The 26,154-nt window shown below is 37.1% G+C and overlaps 2 protein-coding genes across 6 annotated transcripts in view; one reads left to right on the top strand and one right to left on the bottom strand.

Annotated features, from left to right (window-relative positions):
* Positions 1–21,549, bottom strand: part of LOC132106760 (signal-induced proliferation-associated 1-like protein 1) — a 94,094-nt gene extending 72,545 nt beyond the window's left edge. For 2 of the 5 annotated variants that reach the window (XM_059512738.1, XM_059512739.1), the window contains exons 1-2: positions 21,192–21,549; positions 11,030–11,124 (exon numbers count right to left, since the gene is read on the bottom strand). The gene's annotated coding sequence lies outside the window, so the exon portion shown is untranslated. Of the gene's footprint in view, positions 1–3,559; positions 3,692–11,029; positions 11,125–21,191 lie in introns of all 5 variants that reach the window. The other 3 variants (XM_059512736.1, XM_059512735.1, XM_059512737.1) reach the window with 3 other exon arrangements.
* LOC132106763 (zinc finger protein DPF3) overlaps positions 1–26,154 on the top strand; it is a 217,038-nt gene that overhangs the window by 190,557 nt on the left and 327 nt on the right. The gene's annotated exons all lie outside the window — the stretch shown is intronic.

Here is a 26,154-nt window from a genome sequence, read left to right as displayed (position 1 = left end):
CCACTGCAACCTCCAGCTCCTCAGGGAGTTTGACTCATTACCTATATGAAAAATTCACACAAAGCCAAGATTTTACTGTTCCTATTGCAGGTATATTCTCAAATAAAGCTACTGAAATATTGTACCACCACTCCTACTTAGAAAGGTTGAGCTGGGTTTTCTTTCCAGGATATAGATCTTAATAGCTGATTTGGTTTTAATAATGTTGGCCAACTTTATTTAAGCCACAGATTTAAATGTTACAGAAAGAATTAGCTTTAACTTCCTTATGTCTGACATTATACATTATCCAAGCTCCTTTTCCTGTGCATAGCAGTAGAAATTCTATGCTTCTGAAAATCAGAAAACTTCTGATGAGGCTAAATTGGACACATCCGGAGTTTAAGGTAACAGACAAATAATGCATTCACATGGTGTTAAAATTTATTGTTGGCTAGGTGCTGTGGTGGTCGATACTGTTGCAGTGTGATGGGGACCCCTGAGGAACCCTGAGGAAAGGGGGAGTCACGCTAATGAAAGCTTTAGGTCATTCCACTTATGGACTGGGCCTATTTAAAGCTCAGCCTTTATCCAGGCCTGAAGTCCTGCTGCTGCTGCTGCTGCTTCACTTAGCAGCTATTGTTTTTGTGATGTCCTCTGTGACAAACAAGTGGAGCTTCAGGGGTGATGCCACCACGGCCTGGGGATACTCATTGACTAGAGAGTTCACTACCTAAAGTGCTTTCATTTGCATAATTGTGTAAGGCACACAAATAAAAATTTCCATAAGCTTGGCATAAACTTTAGAAGCAACCAAAGTCACAAACAAAATGGTCAATCTACAACAGCTTAAACAAGACAGCAAAAACAAAAGCTTGGGTTTCCTACTACCTCATGATATAATACACATTGGGACACGTCATGATACAATACGTTGCAATGCATCATAATACCATAATTAGATTGTGACTGAAACTGCCTCAAATTGTGTGGATTGAAATTTCTTTTACACAGAATCACTAGACACAATTTTAGTGCATAAATTAACATCAATTCAAGAATCTACACGATCAATACAATATAGTGAAATATAGTAATGTTATTATTAAATATATTATGCAACCTTTATACCATTTTTTTTTTTTACTCAACTTAAAATGGTCACAATTTGAGTGCCAACTATGTCAGGCTCAAAAACTAGTTCATTATTATTGCATTTCAAGATATAATTGTCGTCTTCTGCATAGATCCCTATTTTAAAATATTGCTGGCATTGCCATCTCTGCATTTTTATACAGGTATTATCATTCTGAAAGGAAAAAGCAAACCAAATTCAGACCATATAATGCAAGCAATATCCATGAAAAGCCAATACATCTATATTTATTGGGTAGGCAAGATGACATGTGACATGATCTGTATCCTCCTGTTTCTAAGGCAATTAAAATGAGACTGACAAGTCCATGTTTAATGACTGTGAGAAAAGTTGTAGTAGGGCTCTTGGGTAATCCCTCTTCTTAGCACAGTGCAGGTCCACGGGGCAAAAGCAATCTCATTCTTTGACAGATGTACGGCTTTTGCCTGAAAAAAAAAAGCCCTAAAAGAAAGGCCTGCCGCTAAGCCTTTTCTCAAATGCCTTCATCCATGCAGCTAACATCCTAAGAAAGGGTCAAGTCATTCCTTGACTACAGACATCTGGGCTGCTCCGGGCAAAACAAAACAATTAACTGCGGGGGCAGGGACTTTTCAATACATCTCTACAGTGAAGGAACATGAGGGAGCTCCTGCCTCAAGGAACAAGAAGTTCATTTCAATAGATGTCTGTTTCCATGAGCTGACTTGGCAGGAGAGATGTTGAAGAAAGGCTGATGAGGACATCAATTTTAGAGAAAGGGGATTTTAAAGTTGAAAAATAGCATTTCAATGGCACTAACAGTCCAAAACTGCAACAATAATGACTGTTTATTAGTAGCTACAAAACAGACTGCCCAAAAGTACTTAACCAGATAATGACATGTCAGGTTACTCAAACAAACATTTCTGAACTAAGTAAAAGAAAATAGTTTAACACAGAAGGTGAAATATTTTTTTTTACCATTCTGCCATTTGCAAACACATATATACACAAACACACAAACAAGGGCATAATGAAAAAAAAAAAACAGTACTTTATAGTATCCATTGGAAACTGAAAAGTGTGTGATTTGAAATTAGCCATTTTGCTATTACAATTATTTTGCAAACTCTTTCACATTCATGTCATTACAAACCTTTACAGGTTTCTTTAAGTGCATCACAATAGAATATATTTTCAATAATATACAAATATTTTGAAATTCAATGAGTGCCATTGTTGACTTGGATGCCACGGACTTTTGCAAAAAGGTACAAAAATGATCACTGTGGTGGTTCCCTTAAATGCTACTAATATGTACACTTTAGGTAATAATTAGTGCTGTCAAACGATTCAATGCGATTAATCGCACCCAAAATAAAAGGCTCTTTTTTTTTTACATAATAAATATACACAGTTCTGTACCTAAACATATTATGTATATATTATGGATGCACAATATTATAGGACCGATATCGAAATTGGCTGATAATGGCTTTAAATGTACATCGCAGGCATCGGCCCGATATGAAAAATTATGCCGATATGTCTTGCCAGTAGGAGGAATATGTTTATCCAGGTGCTCAGGGTGTGCTAGACATTAGATCAGGTCACCAGTGTGGCTCATTCTTGAAGCAAAGTTTTGCCTGAACGATGATTAGATTTCTGTTTTGGATCACTGCATTTTAACTGAGAATGCATGTACAGAATGACGTGTTCCGTGTGATACAGTCAACAGTAAAAACACGTGCAGTGGCAGCAGAGGCAGCTACCCCCAGGTCCTAATGCCATTCGTAAAATACACAAATAATATTTAGACTGCTTTGCTGATTAAATAAAGCACTAATTGATGTCATAAAATCATGAGTATGTTTTGATTTAAGGGTCAGAGGCTATAGCTTACTTCGTTTTTTTTTTTAAATCACAAACATAACACTTAACGTGTAATATGTTATATTTTCAATGTACTGTGATTATAAAAGAACTTCATTATTGTATATTTAATTCAAACAAATATGTTCTTGTTAAAAAGTTTAACAAAAACTTGTTAAAAACTAACCAAAAGTAAAAATAATTTTCTTATAATTTCCACAAAGGAGAATCAAAAGGAAATATATTGGTATCGGCATCGGCTATTGGCCAAAATGAGTTGATAAATATCGGCATATCAGATATCGGCAAAAATCCAATGTCGTGCATCCTTAGTATATATAAATATGTATACATGTATACATTCAAGAAAAGTTTTATGTTAATATATTAAATACATTTATGTTTAATATAAAATGTAAGGATTTAAATTTAACTTACATGTAAATATAAAAAAATATATCCTCTATGTGTGTGTATTTATATATACATAATGAATATACACAGTAGACATGCATATATTATGTAAACAAAAACTTTAATTTTGGGTGCGATTAATCACGATTAATCTTTGACAGCACTAGTAATAACATGTACCTTAAAGTAGAGACCTGCACGGGATGGATTTTTCAGTCCCACTTGTGCCTGCTCCTGGTAGACTGAAGATTATGTCCTGCAGAAATATATCTTATCTGGTCCTGCTCACACCCGCGACATTCATGTTTTGTCCTGCTCACACCCGCAAAAGCCCGCATAAAAGTGATCTATATCGAATTTTTTCAGTACATTGAAGAAATTTACATGATATGGTTCTGTAACATCTCTTAAGTTCCATAACATCCCAGCATAAACGCTCCAGAGAAAATATTTGTTATTTAGGCAAAGCATCAACATTCACAAACCACTGCTGCGTGCATGGTTTGGCATGACAGAATGCGAGCAGCGCTTCCTTTATTATCACTAAAAGCTGACATCTCAGTTCATTGCGATCTCATAGAGCTCTGTTGTAACACAATGAACATATGCACAATGAACCTTTTACAATGTCTACACTTTGTGTGTTATAATGAGAGGATTCGTGAGCATGCAATTTCAGAACTGCAGTGAGTGGATTCCAACTTAATCACCTCAATTTTTGTTAGACCACTCCTATTTCTATAAAGGTACTGATGTGATATGCACCGTTTTGGGTAAATAGAATACAAAAGTATACCTTTGGATTAGTTACCACCACAGCAACAGCTTTTGTACCCTTGAGTAAATGAGTATATGCTGTGCAGTATTTTACAATAGCTATATGAACATCATATCGGTTTCTATATCATATGTATTTTAGAAAGACTGTATTGATTAAACCACCATCCATCTGTTTTAAAAAGACTTTTACATAACTCCAGCTCTCATATGTCAATCTATCATTAGGGCCAAAGCAGCACATATAATACATTTTAATATTGTGTTTTCAAGCCCAGGTCGATGTGAGTGAAGTTCAGAGAGCAGCAGGGTAGCTGCACTTAAACATCTCAGAATGAGTGTCTGTCTAGGTGAGAAGTCTTGGGCACAGCTTTATTTCCCACTAATGCATTTTCTATACTTTTAGTCAGCAAGGGAGAGCGAAAATGAGATCTGAATCACCGCTCAGTTAAAAATAACCAAGTCATGGTCAAGCATGCATTTCCTCTACATGAAATCTCTATATATGCGCTTCTGTGGTATGACGTAAAGTCTCCAATAATTGCTTTGATTAGAGAAATACTCACTGGCATCATTAGTGATGCATCAAGCGAGGAACAAAGCTCACGTTCCTCCAAGTTGCCAACAAATCCTACAGAAGGCTCAGCAACAGACATTTTCTCCTCTAGCACTGTCTATTGAGATCAGAGGAATCTTGCAGGCACACAGGAGAAAATTACTGCTAATTACCATCATTACACAGCAAAGCCATCACCGCCATTGCATCCTCGTTTCTAAGGCAACAAGACAAACAGAGGATGCTGCCTCGCAGTTTTCACCCACCTGAGCAAGAGTCAGGCAGGTGTTGTGAAATTGGGAACAAAGAGAGAGAGCGCGTGAGAGAGAGACAGAGGGAGAGAGAGAGAGAGAGAGAGAGACAGAGGGGGAGAGAGAGAGAGAGAGAGAGACAGAGGGGGAGAGAGAGAGAGAGAGAGAGACAGAGGGAGAGAGAGAGAGAGAGAGACAGACAGAGGGAGAGAGAGAGAGGGAGAGAGAGAGAGAGAGAAAGAGAGAGAGACATAGGGAGAGAGAGAGAGAGAGAGAGAGAGAGAGAGAGACATAGAGAGAGAGAGAGAGAGAGAGAGAGAGAGAGAAAGAGAGAGACAGAGGTAGAGAGAGAGAGAGAGAGAGACAGAGGTAGAGAGAGAGAGAGAGAGAGAGAGAGAGAGAGAGAGAGAGAGAGAGAGAGGGAGAGAGAGCGCTCGTCTTCAAACAACACAAGCGCTGTCTTGCTCTCTCTCCCTCGCGCATATTAATCAATTGACACGATGGTGTCGATGTTTAAATAATTTAAAATGAGAATGTAAGTGTGCTCACCCCATTTTTGTTTGTAAGAAAAAATTAAATTAGATTTCATATCGCAATATATATTGCAGAAAAATAAAATATCGCAATGTCATTTGTTCCCAATATCGTGCAGTCCTAGAACAAAGCCAGTGAACAAGAAACTGAGTTTTAAACGTTTGTCACCAGATCTTATACCACAGACAGATTTATGGTTCTACACTAGGATTTTACATTAGACACTATATTATATATAATAGGCTATATTACAAGCTCATGCACTAACAGACTATTATTGCTATGCAATTGGATAAGTTGCTAAGTTTGACACTTAGGGTTGCGAGTTTGTTCAAAACCCTAAACCTATTTATATTTATTTATTTATTTATTTAGACTACGAGCATGTTTCGCAGTACTCTCCATACTGGTGGCAGACTGTCCTGTAAGAAAAAAAATAGAGGTCGACCGATATATCGGGCCGATATTTGTCATTTTTTAATATATCGGCATCGGCCGATATCAGTGTTTAGTAGTGCCGATTTAAAGTCAGGTACGTCGGCGGGCACCCCCGTGTTATTGTTGCAGTGGAAAGTGCTGCTGCGTATGTGAAAGACCCCAAGCCAAAACGTTTGGAAGATTCAACAACAGTCCTGGGAGATAAAGGTAGTCAGAGAATTTCATTCTGTAAATGGGGTAGAGAAGTTGACAGCTCTCACAAACACTGCAGCGTGATTGAGGGCTACGTTACTCCGCCCCGCTCACAGACAGCAGCGCGCTCGGAGAGACAGCTGTCCTGGAGCTGCCCAGAACAGTGAATGACATTTGTTCGGAAGCATGGTTTGATGCAGACAATAACCAGGTTTCCATCCAACTCATTTGTATTTAGGGATGTCAATATTCAATAATTTCCATGATCGATCGTCGTTTAAATTAACGATCAATTAATAGCCTTAATGCTGCAAAATGCGTCTGCAGCGGTATTATTATTGTGTGCAAAAGCCACTTGGAAAAAAAGCTTTCTCATCCGAATTAAAGGGGTTTTAGTATGAATAAAATGCTAGTAGCAGGACTGTAAAATGAATAGATGTGATTATGCTCATTTGATAAAATGAAGAGAGCGTGCCATACGTTGGAGATCATTTTACTTTCTTTTAGTTTCTCATCAAGGAGACCGCTGAATGCGCCTCTTTAAATGGTTTCGTGGTGCTCGTAGTTGTATTTTAAAACGCAACTGCTATGTTTTCAAATGACACTATAGTAGTGGTGCAACGTATCATCATTGATCCGTGATCCGTTCGGATCAATATCTTCGGTTCGGCACACATGTGACCCGCGGATTGATTTATGAAAAAAAAAGAAAAAAGTTCCACATGGCGAGCGGAGGAACGGAGGAGCTTGAACGCCCCGCGCATTTTGGCTTCCCTGTCAGATATAATGATGAAGGAAAGAGGTTAGAGTGAAAAGATTGTGCCCGATCTTTATGAATAGGAGAAAATAAAGTTGTGGATGAACTATCCCGAATATCCTCTGTTGCCCTCACGACAGAAGGGTGGAGAGCTCTGTGACGGTAACTGCTCACCATCACAGCAGACTGGGAGATGAGAAGTCCGGCTATTATGTTAAAAAGAAGATATTATGCCATGTGCACTTAAAGTTGATTTCATATATTTTAATTTAATGTTAATAAAAAAAGACGAAACGTATGTTTATTTGTCTTGGCCTTTTTTTTTCTATTTTTTTTTGCTGATCCGAAAAATGATCCGATCCATACGAGCGAGCGCGGGTTTGACGAGATGTATTTGGAGGTTATTGCTCACGTCTTGTTCTGCACATATCCAATTGTTTCCATATTCGCTATGTATCTGAACGTTAAACTATAATATTTTTTATTTTTTTTAATGTAAACTAGACGGAAAAAATCATCCTCTTCACATGAGCAACAACGTGCATAACAGCAGAGTGGACCGGTATACTACGGTCTTTTTAAACTGACCAGTGTAACCTTTTAAATGTTTGGTTGACTGTACTTTATTATAATAATGAACAGACTGCGATGTAAGTTTGAAATTAGAATGCACTTTAGATGTTCTGTGTCATTTATACCAAACACAAATGTTGCTGGTTGCTAGTGTGTTTGCAGCACTACTGTTATTTATTTTTTATATATTTAATTTTTTATATTTTTCAGTTTAATTGATTTTTATTTCTAAAATTTTATTTATTTAAATGTATATTTAAGTTTACATTTATGTTCCAGCAAAATTGAAAAATTCTACTTGATAAATGCTCTAAAACTTTTATGTAAATGATTGACATAAATATATATTATATTACCTGTTTTATATATTTAATACTTGGTCAGTTTATTGATTTGTTTGGTTAACTTTGGATACATATTTTAATACCGTGCAGTGCACAAAATTAAGATCCGAGAGATGGTTCAAGTCAGTGCTCAATAAATGATGGTAAGTTTAGAAATGTTGTGCATCCACTTATTATTAGTGTGACATTTTAGCATGCAAATGGGGGAAGTCGAGGCCTAATGGTTAGAGAGTCGGACTCCCAATCGAAAGGTTGTGAGTTCGAGTCCCGGGCCGGCAGGAATTGTGGGTGGGGGGAGTGCATGTACAGTTCTCTCTCCACCTTCAATACCACGACTTAGGTGCCCTTGAGCAAGGCATCGAACCCCCAACTGCTCCCCGGGCGCCACAGCATAAATGGCTGCCCACTGCTCCGGGGGTGTGTTCACAGTGTGTGTGTGTGTGTGTGTGTGTGTGTTCACTGCTCTGTGTGTGTGCACTTCGGATGGGTTAAATGCAGAGCACAAATTCTGAGTATGGGTTACCATACTTGGCTGAATGTCACTTCACTTCACTTCAAATGAAGGGGAAAACTTCAAGATATCGGCCATCGGCTGACTCTGACCTCTAAACATCGGCATCGGCTATAGAAAAACCCATATCGGTCGATCTCTAAAAAAAAAATCTTTATTTTTTTTTATTCTCGTTGCTTCATAAACTTTTTGTCGAACCACTGATGTCACATGGACCATTTTAAAGATGTCCTTACTACCTTTCTGGGCCTTGATGGTGATGGTTCCCTTGCTGTCTGTGGAGGGTCAAAAAGCTCTCGGATTTCATCAAAAATATAGATAAACAAAGGTCTTATGGGTTTGGAATGACATGAGGGTGAGTAATTAAAGACATCATTTTTGGGTGAACCTTAACATAATATCACTTAATGAAATATAAGTTGTAAAATTGACAGGCAGGCAGCATAACAGGCCATCCAGTAAAAGCTGAAACATTATCAAGTAATACTTCAATTTTCCCAGCTTTTATGAACTGAGTGAACCTTTTTTTGCAGCCTTGCCAGTTGACATGGTGATTTCAACTTTGTATGAACAGACTGGCATTGTGAGGGAATGATGAGATTGGAAGGATGCCAGGAGTTCAAAGAGAGTAAGAATTTTAATCCAGAGAGGAATGTCTCATGCTAAATTTCTCAACATCTGAGATTAAATATGAAGGAAAACACAGATAGCATTACAGTACTTTAAGAAGTAGCTTATATAAGGTTCATTACCTATAGAGCATTACAAAAGAATGCAGGGAACTTCATGCTCAGCTAAACTGAACCTGTACTTAACCTGCCCAGGAGCACCTGAGCTGTGCAGTACAGTACAAATTGACATGGTAATCTGCTTCTCTCAAAAGTCAGCCACTGCAGTGACAAAGTCAATCCTGTACTTTTAATTTGATAAATCATACCTGCCAATGAACCTACTCTCTGCTTCCATTGAAAGACCCACAGCTTCTTGTTTTTACTAAAAATCCCCACAGATTTTTCAAATGAGGTTAATCAGTTTAATTTGCATTTCAGAAATTGTGCTGCTAGGAAGATACAGGTTACTGTCAAAGTACATAAATAAGTATCACTTACTTGTATTACTGATTTGATACCAATAATAATGTTGGTAATAAAACAACATTTGAAAAGTACAAAAAAAAAAAAAACACCAAATGCAAACGTTTCTAATTTTTGAGAAAATGTCCTAACAAAACTTTCCTGAAGGCGTTACCCTTAACAGCAGACAATGAGTTGCCTGTGAGATCCCTTTTATTGCTTTAGTAACCACATAGCCAGACACACAAACACATCTGTTCATAACTCTGAGGCAAAGAAGCAACAAAGCCACAGAGTAAATGTATTCCACAGAGAGTAAACACTTACGGAAGTAATCAACTGAAATTTGGTCAATTGCTGCTCTAAGTTTTAATTGACTGGCCACCATTATATCAAAGCAGCAGTTAGATCTTGCTTACTTTTGCGGATGTATATCTGTGAACCTGAACTGGACCAATTTCCAGTTCCTAAAAAAAAAAATTTATAATGGTTGATAAGGTATTAAAAAATAATTCTAACCATATTTACTGTAATATTCAAAATAATAATTGAATTTTAAAAAATACTATTTTAAATCAGTAATATAATACTAAAATATTACAAAAGTTTGGCTTTTTTATTAGATGGAACAAACCAATCTACTATTCCACTGCATAACTATCTATTGTTCTCAAATCTGTGTTGCCTTTGGCAATGACAGATGCAAACAATGAGTTAAAGTGCACAGTGAGTTTGACGTGCCTCACAGCCTTTTTTCTAGCAATTATCCTAAAAGTGGCTCTTGTAGGGCATTGTTTCATTGTTCAGGTACTGGGCAAAATTGTTTGCATGACAGATCTTCTTTGAAGTAACACTAGTAGTAGTGGGATCACAACCACAACAGCTGATCACAAGATCTGAGTGCTCTTCCAAAAATGGCAGGTTTCTAGACACCTTTACAGTGCTCAGATCAAAGCAGGTTCAAACAATTCACTGGACACGAATGAAAACGGCCCACTTGTTTTGAATGAGTGTGCACCAAACGCAGCTTGTCATCAGAGTGAATCACTCTTTACAAAACGTCTGAATGACAATGGAAAAACAGTCACTCCTGGAATAAAATCCCAGAGGAAATTATCACCGAGGTATGATATTATTCAGAAATATCTGCATTATCTACAGAAAGTCTGTGTTATTAAAGGATACATTTATCCAGGTTAAAGCAGCTTTGCATTGTAACAATGAGGGTAGTACAAGTAAATGAACAATGCCCCAAAAATATCCCCATTTATTTGTATTATAGGAATAGTCGGATCAGAGATACCCAGAATACCAAAGTATACAGTTAAATGCTCAAAATTAGACTAACCAAGCTAGAACAATACATAAAACCTACAATCTCGCTATAGGAACATCTGTAAACAGCACATCCCAGTTGGAACTAACGTGTGTCCAACAACAAAGATACACAGCATTTCACTCTCCTTTATTCAAATAATCATTAACCTTAACTTCCTGGTGACAATGTTTGCCTTGAGTCACAGAAAACCTAAATTCACACGCACACGAAAAGTGTGGCAAGGGTTGCAGAGGGTACTGGGACATGCACATTTGATTGTTCTTGTGTTTGCTGGCCTTTGCTTCAGCTCAAAGAAATGCTCTCACCTCTATTGAGTCCAGATCCCTCTCACTCATTCCACATGGCCAGACTCGCCCATGACCCTCTGCTCACACCTTTTAAAAACAGCACAGCAGACTTCCTGTTGGAAGGGTTACAGAGTATAAAATAGTTGCAAAGGCAACAAAAATACAAATTTGAGAAAATCTAATTGTCGGCAACAAATGAGAAAATTTGATTTGAATCGATACGCACTTTATCAGAGTGCATATCTAAAGTGCCTTCAGTGTGTCCTGCAAAGCTATTTAGCATCAACAAACTTATGACGTATGCAACACTAACAAATGACTCATATGAGGCAGCTTTTTTTAATGAATCGGTCTCAAATTCAGGTTTTCAGTCTGAATCAATCAATCAATGCAATGCATCATCCACAAAACTGAACTTGTAGTGCTTCTCAAAACCTTTTAAATGTTCAGAGATTGAGTACTTTTTTCAGTTTCGATAGAATTAGAAATGTCTGGCATATTTAGATTCAAACAAAGATTTTCTGACCCTGTGACAGTTTTTGCTAAAGAACACCACGTTCCTACCAGACTGCCACGAAAGCAGTGTTACATATGACATTGAATTGACTTCACATGGAAATATTTGGTTTCCTGGCAAAACGTTAACTTCAAGAGAGCCAGGAAGAACTCACCGGGTCAGCCAGAGGTTCTACTGGTATCAGCATATCAATGATAAAGAGCAATGTCCACAAACACACAGAACAAGAAAAAGCACTAAAAATAGACTTCTGCCAACAAAAAGTTTATTAGTCTATTAGCACAGCTACATCTTTAACCACAAAACCACTTAGCCCTGGTGCAAATCCATTACAGATTTATCATTTAACATAAACACCACCACTGAAAGTGGATTAAAAAGTAACAATATCACAATAGGCTGGAGATCATTATAAGCAGATTAACACTAAGTAAAATAAGCTTATGTTAACGGAGTAGAAAGGAGGTCTTAAGTAAACCTTAGAAACCTGAACCAAATTAAAACACAGGTGGACCTTTATATACTCGAAGCTGTGAAAATATTGATGCAAGCTGAGGTCAAACAGATAACACACAATGCAAGCTAACATGTTACTTCACCTAACCATGACCATCTACTGCTGTTTCCCCTGAACACGCCTCATGTTTCTCTATACTACCACATGTAAAAATGCAACTAATAATATTACCAACTGAGGAGCTGCCGGGGGGGTGGGGGGTGGTGGGATAGCAAATAGGTTGCCAAGCTCCGTTTCTCCTTTCTTGCCCGATTCAAAACGGAAAAGCTGCAGTCACTCCCACCAACTCCCCAGCCCAACTAGATTTAGAAAAGCAGCAAAACAGGTATTAAAAAACAAGTGGGCACTCTTCTGAACATAATTAGACTCTTAATTAATCGTTTTAAAGCTGCCTCACCCTGTGTTTATTTTAAATTGCCTGAAATGACACCGCTTGTATGCAGGTTGCATAAGTTAACATAGAATAATTACTCAAACAATCTACCAATTTATTTTACCAATTTTACCTACACGATAGGGTTGTAAATTTTGGTATAAACAGTGAATTGATTTTATTCACAATTCACAGGGCTTCAGTTCGATTTTTAATTTGTTCTTGTAGTAACTTATTGTGTATATATTTTAAAGCACTGAATCGCTATAGAAATCACGATTCATTAGATTTTTAGCATTTCAAATCGATTACTGCCCTGAATCAACGATTCACGATTAAAAAAAAAATCCATGTTTCAAGATCGATGCATATGAATCGCCAGGGTTTAAAACTCGATGCTTCGAGAAAACGAGTGAATCGTTACATCCCTACAACACAGCTATCACATCCTCATCAATGAATGTCAGGGTTAGGGCTGGACAATAATTCAATATCAATATGTATCGCAATATAATTTTTTTCAATAACGGTAATATGATTTTTAAACACATTTCCGATATTTCGATATACATTATCAGGGTCTCCCATACATCTTATTTGTAGCATTTGACTTTGTTGAATAAACATGAGCACTGGATATTTCAAATCTATGTTTTAAATCAATGCATCTCTGAAGTGAAAGGACTGTCTTCAGAAAGGTTTCGATGGCATTTTAATTTTATCTGATAAAGTAGCGTTCATGAGCGTAGCTGCTTTGATTACAGCCGTTAGTGAAGAAACCGCTAGTTCTACTGCTCTCACAGCGCCTCCTGTTGGCAGACAATCATTTTGCATTTTCACTAATAAGCCCGTCTCCAGCAACATAGTTTTGTAGTTGCTCAATTTTTGTTTTGTTTTCTGAAGCAACTTTCTGAGAGCACGTTTCAAACTAAATCCTGGCTGAAGCACATTTCAATCTAAAAGAATAATCAGCCTACTAGTGTTGTCACGGTACCAAAATTTCAGTATTCGGTACCGATACCAGTGAAAATCCATGGTTCTCGGTACCAATTTCGGTACCAAAGCAAAACACAAAAATATTCTAATAAAAAATAAAAATAAAAATTTTATCACTAAAAATACAACCAATACCATTATTTATACTTATTTACAATTATGTTTAAAGTTTTTCTACAAGTAATATAATTATGAAAAACAGTAAACAAGTTTCACCCAAATTTAATTTGTCTTTTAATTAATGAAATTTAAAAATTGTGTGATTTATTTCTTTAAAAAATAAAGTTTTATAATTCTTTTCCACAGTAGTAGCAGTATCACATACATTCTACTAAATAATAGTAATATCTAGCACAGGGGTCACCAATCTCGGTCCTGGAGGGCCGCTGTCTTTCAGAGTTTAGCTCCAGCACCAATTAAACACACCTGAACCAGATAATCAAGATCTCACTAGGCATACTGACTTTCAAACAGGTGTGTTGGAGCTGGTTGGAGCTAAACTCTGCAGGACAGCGGCCCTCCAAGACCGAGATTGGTGACCACTGATCTAGCACAATGCCTTTATATAAAAATTAACTTTTATTTTGACAGGATACTTTTATTTTGACAGGCTACTTTTATTTTGAAACTGGTTTTACTCAGAAGAAACGGTAAAATGCTTGTGAAGTGACAGTTCTGGTGATGTAGTTTATGTATTTATGTCCTCATTGAGACGGCAGATTCTGAAATTACTGCAAGTTTCACGCTCAGTCTATGTAGTAAACAAACGTCTCTGCCATTCATTAATTCACACAGAGACGAGCAGAACATGCAGGACTCATATTTCAACCATCTTTTGTGGCTTAACATTTAAAGAATGGTCCATACGGAGATTTGATTTGATTAATTTATGCTAACTTTGACAAATTCCGTGATTGTCCATATTAAAATGTAAGTTTCATTATCATGACTGGATTTTGAGATTGCTTCTGCGTTTTCTGCTTCGCGGAAATCATAGCGCTGTATGCGTCAAGAACCGGGATGAGCGGGGCCTCGGTACCACCGGTACTTAAAGAAACCTGGTACAGTCACATTTACATTTTTTTAGTACCGACTTGGTACTGAAGTACCGGGTCTTTTGACAACACTACAGCCTACACTACCAGTCAAAGGTTTTTGAACAGCAAGATTTTTTAAAATAAAGAATTATCTTCTGCTTACTAAGCCTGCATTTATTTAATCCAAAATACACCAAAAGCAGTAACATTTTGAAATATTTTTACTAGGGCTGGACGATTAATCGAAAAGTAATCGAAACCGAAATTCAGAACCTCTAACCGACGTAATTTTCCCATGCCGGTTATTTCGTTTTTTTAATCCTGTTAATACTTCCCCCTTAAAAGCATACTAGCGCGTGTGTAGCCACATGACTCTGCCCCGTCCAGTCAGTGACATAAAAGCAAAACACGGAGGTGAACGGCGGTTCAACACATACTGATGGCCTTGCGTCTTCACTAAAATGGTTTGGACATTCAAGTGATTAGATGATCGGATGTGTATTATTATATCGAGCTACCATGGTCGCGCTAGGGCTGTCAAAAAATAAATTAAGAATATTTCTAGAATAAAAAAAAATCCACATTCGAATGCAAAAAATGTTGCATTCGAATTGTAGGTGTCCGTTAAGGAGGCAGCTTTAAGGTCCGCCTCTGGTATACTTCACATTCCGTGTTCTGTTCCGTCTTAAACAGTCTCATCCGCACAGCTTTCAGAAGGCTGACGGGCTCGATGAGCAGTAACGTTACCACTTCTGTCATCATTCACCTCGTGCATGCGCTGTTGACAGCCGCACACCCCGTCCGCATGCAGGCACTTTTTGAGACCGTGTGGACGGATGCGCGGCTGTCCGCGAGCCCTCTTAATGACGAAAATTACATAATGCGGACGGTGCGCGGATGCGGATGGCCAAATTATACTTTGGCCTTTATCAGTGGCGCATGAGATGCGATGACAATATAAAAGTGTCATTGCATTATAATTTTTTTAACACATAGTTGAAGCAACTTAATGCAGCGCTTCTGCGATGTTCATTCAAAATATTGCGGAAAAAGAGAATGTGGAGAAGATCTTATTCACGTCAAAACGGAAACCAAGCCATTCACACAGAACGCATATTTCACGCATTTTCTAGAGAGGGACGTCTTCTTTTAACCTTGGACTCGCGTCTCCCACAAGAGAGCCGCATGTTTAGAAAGCCGTGTAAAATTAAGGGATATATCAGAAGAGAAGCCAAAAGCTTTTCTTCACTCTAATTAAAATTATTCATTTTAAATTCGAATATAATTTGAATTTGGATAATATTTAATTGCAAATTCGAATTTAGTTTTCAAGCCATTTTGACAGCCCTAGTTCACACAGCTGCATTGTGGCACAAACACTTATATAAACAGTAACCTTAGCTGTGAAGATCGCGGGCACAGAGGAACGCAGAAACTAGTTGTCAGCACTGTCCTGTGATTTATCACTAAAGTAGCTTAGAATCTCAAAACTTATTATAGCATATTTTTCTACTTTTGAAGGAACTATAGAGACACAATAATATAGAGACAGTATGACTAATTCACACACGCAATCAATCGTACTGGTACTGTGCTAATTTATCTTTATCTGATCTTTATTTATCTCTTACACCGAGCAATAATCTGTAAGAAATGTTACAAACATAGATAAAATAACTGCTGATAGTGAGCTATGATGTCAGATCGCTCTTTCAATAGGAAAAAATGTCTCACCTTTAATAGTCAATCATATTTACAGTACAAACCTTGTCAGTGAACTATGAGGGCAAAAAAAAAAAAAAAAAAAAAAACACGAAACAAAATAATCGTCCATTAATCGTAATCGAGGTAAAATGGTCAATTAATCGAGGTTTTGATTTTAGGCCATAATCGTCCAGCCCTAATTTTTACTATTAAAAAAAAAACTGCTTTCTATTTGAATATATATTTTAAAATGTAATTTATTCCTGTGATCAAAGCTACATTTTCCGCATCATTACTCGACTCTTCAGTATCACATGATCCTTCTGAAATCATTCTAATATGCTGATTTGCTGATTATCAATATTTAAAACAGTTAAGGAAATTTTTTCAGGATTCTTTGATGAATAGAAAGATGCAAAGATCAGCATTTATCTGAAATAAAAAGATTTTGTAACATTATACATACCATTAAAAAGCTTATATTTATATTATATTATAGGAATTTTAATTATAGTATTTATCACTTTCATTTGGCAAGGATGCTTTAAATTGATCAAAAGTAATGATAAAAATATTTAAATATTTATATAATATTACAAAAGATTTTCATTTCAGATAAACGCTGTTCTTCTGAACATTCTATTCATCAAAGCTGCTTTCAACATACATTTTTTAGCAGCGAATCAGAATATAAGAATGATTTCTGAAGGATCATGTGACTGGAGTAATGATTCTAAAGCTCAGCTTTGAAATCACAGGAATAACTTATATTTCCAAATATTTTCAAAAAGAAAAGTTATTTTAAATAGAAAAAATATATCAAAATGTTACCGTTCAAAAACTTTTGACTGGTAGTGTATGTTAACCTATAGTTAAAGATGAGTATGAGATGTTTATTTGACAGTGATTTCACATTTGTTTGTATGAAGGCTAAATACAAATAAAAGGTGAACATTTATTAATTTGTGCCACCCCCCCCCCCCCCTAAAATATTAGTTAAAATTGGGTTTCTTAGGAGTAGGTTTCATAGACTTGGTAAATAAACTTTTCATAAGTTTGTAGGTACAGACATCTTTTGTGGCCGTTCTTGGCAGTTTTTATGAGGCTTTTTTAATAGTGTTCATATCGATATCGGAATTATATCGTATTGACCGAAATTACTAAATATTTTGTGATAAACATTTTGGCCATATCGTCCAGCCCTACTTATAATCTATCCATTTGTACCAGAATACTAGTCTGCTAGCAGTTAGTCTGAAGCCAGTGATTCTGTCATTAGACAATATGGTGACTTAATGTTTTTAAAACACTGTAGCCATTACCACAGTGTGGATCAAGGAAATACAGTAACAAATGTAATACACAGGAAGACCTGCCTAACACATTCCATTCTATTACAACAGACTCTCAAAAAGAGAAGATGAACTAACTGACCAATAAACTAAACCGCAAAGCTGTTACTAGGAAACCACATAATGACTAAGGGAAGTGAACATGCGATATAAATAATGTTTTCCAAAAGACACAGTGTTCAAAATGAGATTAGGTTTAAAATAGATCAAAAGGAATCTTGAAAGGCTTAGAGAATATGACATTGAGACGCTCGCATTTATTAAACGAAGTGATTTCATCATGAAATTAGTGACTCTCTTTTAAGATGTTTGCTTGAGACATTGTGTCAGTCCCTAAAAATCTTCCATTTCATAAGAAGGTGAATCACCACTGATAACACTTCCAAGCAATCCTGACTTAACTAGGTTTCGGTCTGCAAAAGGCATTAGGCTTTTGGTTTACTTTTTAATAGGAAAAAGCAACAACATTACTTTAGAAAAGGTTCAATACTGAGAGTCTTGAATAAACTGCATGAATCAAACACATAGAATCCTGCATCTCAAATTCCTCAGCACTCATTTCTCACATTCAATTTTCAACAGACTGTCTACATGACGAATGGCTGCATAAATCTGAGGCTACAGTCTGCATTAAGATGGAGCCCAAAGTGGTAGAGGAGACAGGACTGTAATTATTGAGTCCAAAAGTAAAATGGGCGCCTTCAATACTAATTTCAGCATTTGGGTGCCGTGTTAACACCCATCCTCTCTAGTGCAAGAGGCTGAAAATCTCTGCTCTCTTGCGCGGAACACAACAAGCGCTGTTAGGCAGATGGCGAGACAGTTGGTGGGAATATCAGCGATAATGCAGATACATACTGAACCTTCAACTGTTTCTTTGCCATTCATCAGATCAGCATCAACAGCTGCTGCTTCCAGGAAGATGGGAGATTAAATGAGGTGGCAGAACAATATGCTGGAATTTAGTACTAGATGAAACCACCAGTTGATGATTAAAATACATACATACACACACACACAGACATTTTTCAGAGTATGCAACTTTATGAACTAAATATGGCAATTTGGGTGGGAAAAGGTCCTTTCCTTTTCCTGTTTGTGACAACACTTATGTCATAGTCACCTGTGGGAACTAAGCCTATCTGGATTTCATTTGCACTGACTTTCTTAAAGGGATTTTTCACCCAAAAGAGAGAATTCTATCTTCATTTACTCACTTTAAATCCATAAAACTTTTGTTCATCTTCAGAAGACAAATTAAAATTGTTGTAATATTCTTTAATCACTTTTGTCCCTTTATTGAAAATCCATGCAAACCAAAACTTTCACCCATCAAAAAGTACAGAAATTCATTATAAAAATAATCCCTATGAATCAAATAGTGTGCATGTGCAATAATCAATATTCATATTTCATATGTGAATAAAAGACTAAATTAAATCAGTTAATCACAAAAAGCAAACATACACATTTTGTTTAGCTTTTCAGTGGATGGCATAAAATAATAAAAGAATGTTTATTTTGTTTGTGTTTGTTCTGAAAATTCTAGAAAGTCTTTTGGGTTTGGAACAACATGAGGTTGAGAAAATTATTAAAGAATTCAAAATTTTGGGGGTAACTAACCCTTTAAAAAGCTGCCCAAATCCCAAAGCAATGTGCATTTGGATATGCGTGATATAAAATTGCTTCTGAGAATAAATTGGACTGGACAAACCCAAAGATGAGGCACTGCATCATATATTCCAGTGCAAATCAAGTCTCAGAAATTAAAAAGTGGGACCATTAGATACTGTCTGATGATTGGATCACATCTGATGCAGACCTGCTACAGAATTAGATTTGGATGTTGTCTGCTGCCAAATCTTGAAAAATATACTTGCATAACCGAACAACTGACATCATTTTACATAAACCAGACTTCCATAGCAACCGCATATATAGAAGAACAAGAGGAGAGGCTGTTAAGCACTCAACCTCGCACATAATTTGTTAAACCCGAGGCAATGATTAAAATTTATTTGCCCAACCTTAATCCAGCAGTATCTATAGAATCTGGAGCCACTCTAAACTGTTGATAATCCCTCTGCTGCCAATCATCCACCAAGGCATCTTTTTCCCTTCGTACATTTCCTTTTCTACATGTTTCACAACATGTGCGTGTCCACCTACACACTCCCTTTCAATAGGCTACTTAATATTGGAAATGCGACACTGCCTGCAGATAACTGCATCCTTGGCATTCTTAGATAGAGGCTGGGGAAAGAAAACATTAAATCTAAGTATGTTTCGCACAGTAGGAATGATATCTGCATGCTAAATCAAGTTATTAATACATTGCTTACGTCTAAAAAAAAGACATGTAACAGGTGAGGTCTATGAAAATGGGACCCATCCTGTTCCACAGGTGGGTTTAACAAAGACAAAGATAAAGGGTCTAAAAGTGGTCAGCTTGTCTACTTTTATAAACCACACCAAGACTAAACAAAAATAGTTGCAGTCCTGTCAAAGGACACTGAAACATCAACATCTCTAGGACATGATGATGCCAATGCAAAGTTCCACCGTGGTCATTTTAAAGGTCTTGTGATGGTCCGCATCTTCCATTCATCCAAAGTTAAAAAAGGGAATGCCAGAAAGCACTTAAATCAGGGACCTGTTCTTCAAATCCACCCCCACACGAATGCATTTAGAACCTGGCCAATACACAGTGAGCACACACCACCCACACAATTAAGAAAAGACATGCAAATGACAAATCAGCAAAGCCCTTACAGGGAGAAAACTGAGTGAAGGGCCATTAGTCAACCAACAACACAGACCTCACAATTTCAATGTGACAAAATGTTATGCCTTAATAAATGCAATGTGATCTACAGCCCAATGACTCCTCCAGTTGGACACGTGATCTGATTCTCAGCTAACACAGATTCCATAGATATTGGCGCTTGGAATGAGTTTGTGAAGGCCAAAAATGCTGCTTAGTAGGCAACTCATAAGTTTATGAAAATGTCTTCTCAAATATGATAGATAGATAGATAGATAGATAGATAGATAGATAGATAGATAGATAGATAGATAGATAGATAGGTCTACACTTTTTGATCAAATTGATCAACTTCTCAGACCACTTAAAAATCATCAACTTTATGAAGACATTTTTATTGGTATGGATAGGAAAAAAAAACCATACATTATTTCCATGACTTTTGCAACAATGATTAAATGTGCATGTGACATGCACAATCCATGTTGAAGTTGTTCGGCTGTAAGCTGCAATCGACTGTGTTTCTGTGTTCTTCCCACATCTGGAGTCGAGACCAAAACTCTTTAACTATAACCGCAACTATCATTTTCACCATGCGTCGTCTTGTTTATCAGATGGATACCGAATAATCACGACACAAATGACAACGGTTTGTATTTACATTCTACCTGCTATCGGTTATCAAAACAAGACCGTTTTCACTGCAACTTCCTGACGGAATATTGTTTTCCTTTGATAATCAGGTGAGCCGAGATCACTCGTTAACCGTCGGAACTCGCTGGAGAGATAAAACGAGCATTTTAGCGTGTACAAAGACAGGCTTTTTTCGAAAAACCGCATCCGTGGACCCCTCTAGAGATATATAAGCACGGTTCAGAGTTGGCATGAACAGTTAAATAACAGAAATCTGACGAACTCACCTTCTTTTTTCTCCACCTCTCGCACGGTCCTTCTCCCACTAAATCTTGCGATAAAAGTCCAACACAAGCGTCTCTTCGCCTCCTAATATTCGTCAGCGGAATGCAGTCGGCGTGCGGCCGTTATTCCTGCTGTTTTCCCGTGTGCCGCGGGAGATTTCTCAGTGTACTGTTGTATCTACTCCAGCAGCAGTACCGTTGGCCCCAGCGTCTCGTTCACAATCATTCAACTTCGAAGTTCATACAAAAGTTGCAACTCCGCGTCGCGCTGCAGCTTCTGATGAGGTCACTGCAAGCCGCTGCTCCGCTTCGCTTTCAGGAATCTCGCGATAGCTGAGCGCAGAGGGGAGCGTGATTTGGAGGCTTATTGTATCTGGGAAAGTGGGAATGGGCCCCCTACGGACAGGGTTGCCGTAGCAACAGCACAATTTATGTGCCGCATGGTTAGCACGCGACTGGTGTTCTGTTGTCTTGGGTAATGGGTTGACCTGTCCAACATGTGCTTAACTATATCTGTGTATTGGGTTAGTAGCATTGGTATCCTAAGCATAATGATTAACACTTTGATTACTAGTAAGAACAGTTAGTGCTTTACCTCATTTGAAACCTCCTGTTGTACTGTGAGCATTTTTAAATTATCTTTGCTATTTGCAGAGTTGGGGAGTAACATCTATAAATAATTTAATTTCAAAATAAACGTAACCCTGTTACAGTTAAATGTTAATGATGACAAAGGGGTTAACATTACACATACAGATTTAATATTTCTTTCCCAAATTGACTGCTTTAAAATATGACACATCAATGTTTCAGGAGTTTAGGACCTATTTGGGGCTATGTAAGTTATATGCTTTATATTTTAAGACTTGACAGTAATGAGGGTTGTATTAAAGTTAACCCTGCCAGGTCTAAATGTTGGAGAACTTTCATTAGAAATGTAGAAAAATTATCAAATGTACAGTTTATCTATTATTATTATTACTCTGGCACAATTTTCTAAACTCTTAGTACTAATACCACAACATATCATCAAAAGTGCACTTTTTTTTCAAACATTCCAGCATATTTTCAATTGTGTTAGTACAATACACACAATCACAAAATATCCTTTTCACTACACAAAATTAGTGTTTTATCTATGTAGATGTATCAATCACAGTAACTGCCTTTCATAAAGCTATTTCTATCAAAAATTTCATTAGCATGACTTCTCATTCAGATTAATACATTTGTCTATTATTTAATCTAACTAATCTTAAGGGTTAATCAGTTAATCATTTGGTTCATCTATAGATATAGTTTCAATGGTTTCTTTATAATGTGATTGCAGTTTAGGGATAAAGAAATCCACTGAATAATTTTACATCAAAAGTGATTTATCTAAGATGATAACCACTATTTTGTAAGCATGTATGTGTTTTTGTGGTTCAGCTTAACCCTATTTTATGGGGACAAAATGTTCCCACAAAGATGGCAATATCTGAAATCATTTTACTTTTTTAGGTCCAATGAGGGAAAAAAATGTATTCATAAGGGTAGGTTTACGAGGAGGGTTAGTGTAGGGGAGACTCTATAAAACCCATTACTCCTATGGAATGTCACCATAATGATAGGAAATACTGTGTGTGTGTGTGTGTGTGTGTGTGTGTGTGTGTGCGTGTGCGTGTGTGTGTGTGTGTGTGTGTGTGTGTGTGAAAATACAAGGTACATGCTTAAATGTAACTATAAAGTGTAGAAATTAATAATAATAAGGAATATGTTTTTGGAATAGGTTTTGTCAAAACCTTTGTGCAGTATTTCATGTATAGTTCCTCATACCAGTGCATGTTTACTCATGCCTCATAACTGTTCCAAAAAAAGTTTTCAGAGTTATCACATCAAGAAAATAGAATTCAGTGTTAAAATAATATTTAGTTTGTCACCATGACAACTGGCTTGCAGTTCCTCTGTAACATGACTTCATTTTGGTCAAAATTACTTAATTTGTACACTATGCTTCAGATTTGAGTAAAGCTACCACTGCAGCACAGATTGTCCATATTTTAGGACAGATGTTTTATTCCAAGAGAAATAAAGAGCACATACAATCCAAAATGTGATGTGCTCATTGAACACATGGCAGGAGGTTAATCTGTTTAAAATGAGTGCGCTAGATTCCATACTCTATTTTGTGAAAAACTCCATTAACAAACAAAGTTTTAGTTGAGAAAGAAAGTTGAGAACTGCTGAATTTCAGGGAGAAAAAAATACATAAATGAAGTTTGCAAGGATTATCGTCATAGCACACAAACAGAAATCATAATGTCGAACAGGTTGCTACCATCTGACCATTCCTAATTATTTAGGAATGTCTTTGTCCTGTCTGAGCGATCACTACTTGACGCCCCCTGCATGTTGACCACACAACTGCATGAGTGACCTCACATAGGAATGTCTTGTCAGGGATGCTGGGGGAACAGGAAGAATGATCCCATTCATTTAGCTCCACTCAAGCGATGCAGATACACTAATACAGAATGCCATGCAGAAAGGTGACAAGATGTTGCTGAGCACACAGGGTCTTTGTGTGACCCAATGAAAGCGCAGTGCTGAGAGCGTGTGAGGCCTTCAAAATGGCTGATGCTCTAGTTAGTCCAGGGGTAGGCAAGTTCAGTCCTGGAGAGCCGCAGTCCTGCAGAGTTCAGCTCCAACCCTAAAAAAACCCTCACCTCCCTATAGACTTATTAATCCTGTAGACATTGATGAGCTTGTTCAGGTGTGTTTGATTAGGGTTGAAGCTGAACTTTGCAGGACTGCGGCTCTCTAGGACCGAACTTGCCTACCCTTGAGTTGTAGTTGAGTTGAGTTCTAAGTGATAAACATAATTTAGCAGACAATTAAGTTAGTCCGTGTTGTTTATTGTTCATATTTGTGTTATTATATTAATAGAATCAGCAAAGTAATTACCAAATGCCCACGGAGAGAGATTAATGACTGTCAGTTATATACACTATGTGTGTTGCAAGACTTTATTAACATTTCCCTCAGAGAAGCGTTATTAAGTCCTAATGGAAGTTAGTTATTGCAATTGCAATAAGAAATCATGGTAATCTTTTCATAGGTGCACAGTGCACACAGTGCGGTGTGGAGAATGAAATTGGAGATATCCGTGCTGAACGTTTCTCCTGGTGCTCTGAGATTCACAATGCCTGAGCCAGTAGCCTAAGGCACAATTCCCTGGCTGCTTCCCAGCTGACTCCAGGCCAAGAATCACACAGCCACATTCAGTGTTTTACCCACTGGAAAAAAAATACATCTGTGGAGTTATCAGAAAGGAAAATGTATAATTGTACATAATTCTTTTCAAATGGTATTTCATGTAATATTTGAAAGCTCAGGTAAAATGCAGAAACCAATTTGAAAAAGGATAGATAGATAGTTTATATTATAATAAATTGTTGATAGGTAGATGTATATTGAATATGTTGTTATATATTTTGACAATATATTGCATATTATATATAATGTTATATATAATGTATATATAACATTATATATATTTTTTCTGCCTAACAGTAAGGTAAACCATGATAACACCAAATGAACATTTAGCTGTGCATATGGAAAGAAAGATCAAGCAGGCTTCTCTTATCCTTTTTCAACATCTCCAAGCAGGTAAAAGGAGAGATGAGAAGGCAGAGTAGAAAGAGTCTGAATGCTGTGAAGTTCTCTCAGAGTGCTTAGCATTCCACATTGTGCACCTCCAGAGCTCAGAGAGCCAGCGTGACTCACTCTGGTGTGAAAGCACAGTGTGGCGAGGTGGGAGGATGACAACACAGTGCTTAGCAGAAGTGTCCTGAAGCTGGACCCCCCCTCTCCTCACCAAACGCCCCCGCTGCATGCGCACGCACCCCAAAAATAATACTAAAGCACATCTTGTTTCTCTCTCTCTCCAGTGGATGTATTGGTTTATTTCTTTCAGTGCCTGGCAAGTTTTTTGTTCTGAGCAAATCAATGATTAAATGAGGATAGAAGAGAGCCAATTGCATGGAAGTATTTGGTTATGGCATGACAGAATTATCTAGGAAAGGAAAACTGAAGGGAGCTAAGGGCTGTTTTTACAGCTCTCCCTTTCTTTCAAAATCAGCCAAATCAGTTTAAATCAAAAGTGAGACTAATGACAGTAGCTGGATTAAAGTTCTGCGCAAAAATGGGAGTCAAATGTGTTCTAATGTAATCTCAAGATTCTTACATAATAACCGTCATTCTGATATCTAAGTTAGCCCTTCGTTTTTTAACATCTTCATCATGTGTGGGGGGCTTGAGTTCCCTCATGCAACTAGACAGTTGATGAGACCTTGTGAGATATAAAAAGTCAGATTATTTAGCTCAGCACTAATTTCATTAGCAGCACTACACAGAGCTCTTTCACTTGGCCCACACTCTCTCAGAGATGACACATAATATTAGAGCCATCGTCAAGAGAACACATTATGACACCTGAATAGATTTACTAACAAGCCTTACAAATGCATCCTCACACACAATGCACATTTAAATGAAATATTTGGGTAAAAGGCAAACAGCAGAATTAGGCAAATCAATGAGCCTTTTAGTAGAATGCGAAACATTTGTGCGTTCATGTGAGCCAAGCAGGCTTAGAGCATTCCAATAATATTAATGAAGATAAATGTTTGTTTTTGTAAATAGATGTACATGCATGTGAAGTATTGCATTACTATTTTACATAAGTCGTTCTGATTTGTCATTTGAGAGTGTGGGGTAACAAAAAATATAGACTTTTGCATATAGATAGTCCATTAAAAAAATAAAATCCTGTCATTATTTATTCACTCTCCTGTATTTCCAAGCCTGACTTTCCTCTGTAGAACATAATATTTGGCCCATGCAATTAAAGTTATTTTCATAGTATGGAAACTTGGTTAGTTCATCTCAGCTCAGGTCTATTAAACAACATAATTTTTTT

The sequence above is a fragment of the Carassius carassius genome, chromosome 27, assembly GCF_963082965.1.
Source record: "Carassius carassius chromosome 27, fCarCar2.1, whole genome shotgun sequence".
NCBI classification, from domain to species: Eukaryota; Metazoa; Chordata; class Actinopteri; order Cypriniformes; family Cyprinidae; genus Carassius; species Carassius carassius.
Note: the sequence above shows the minus strand (reverse complement) of the source record. Positions and strands in the feature narration are given on the sequence as shown.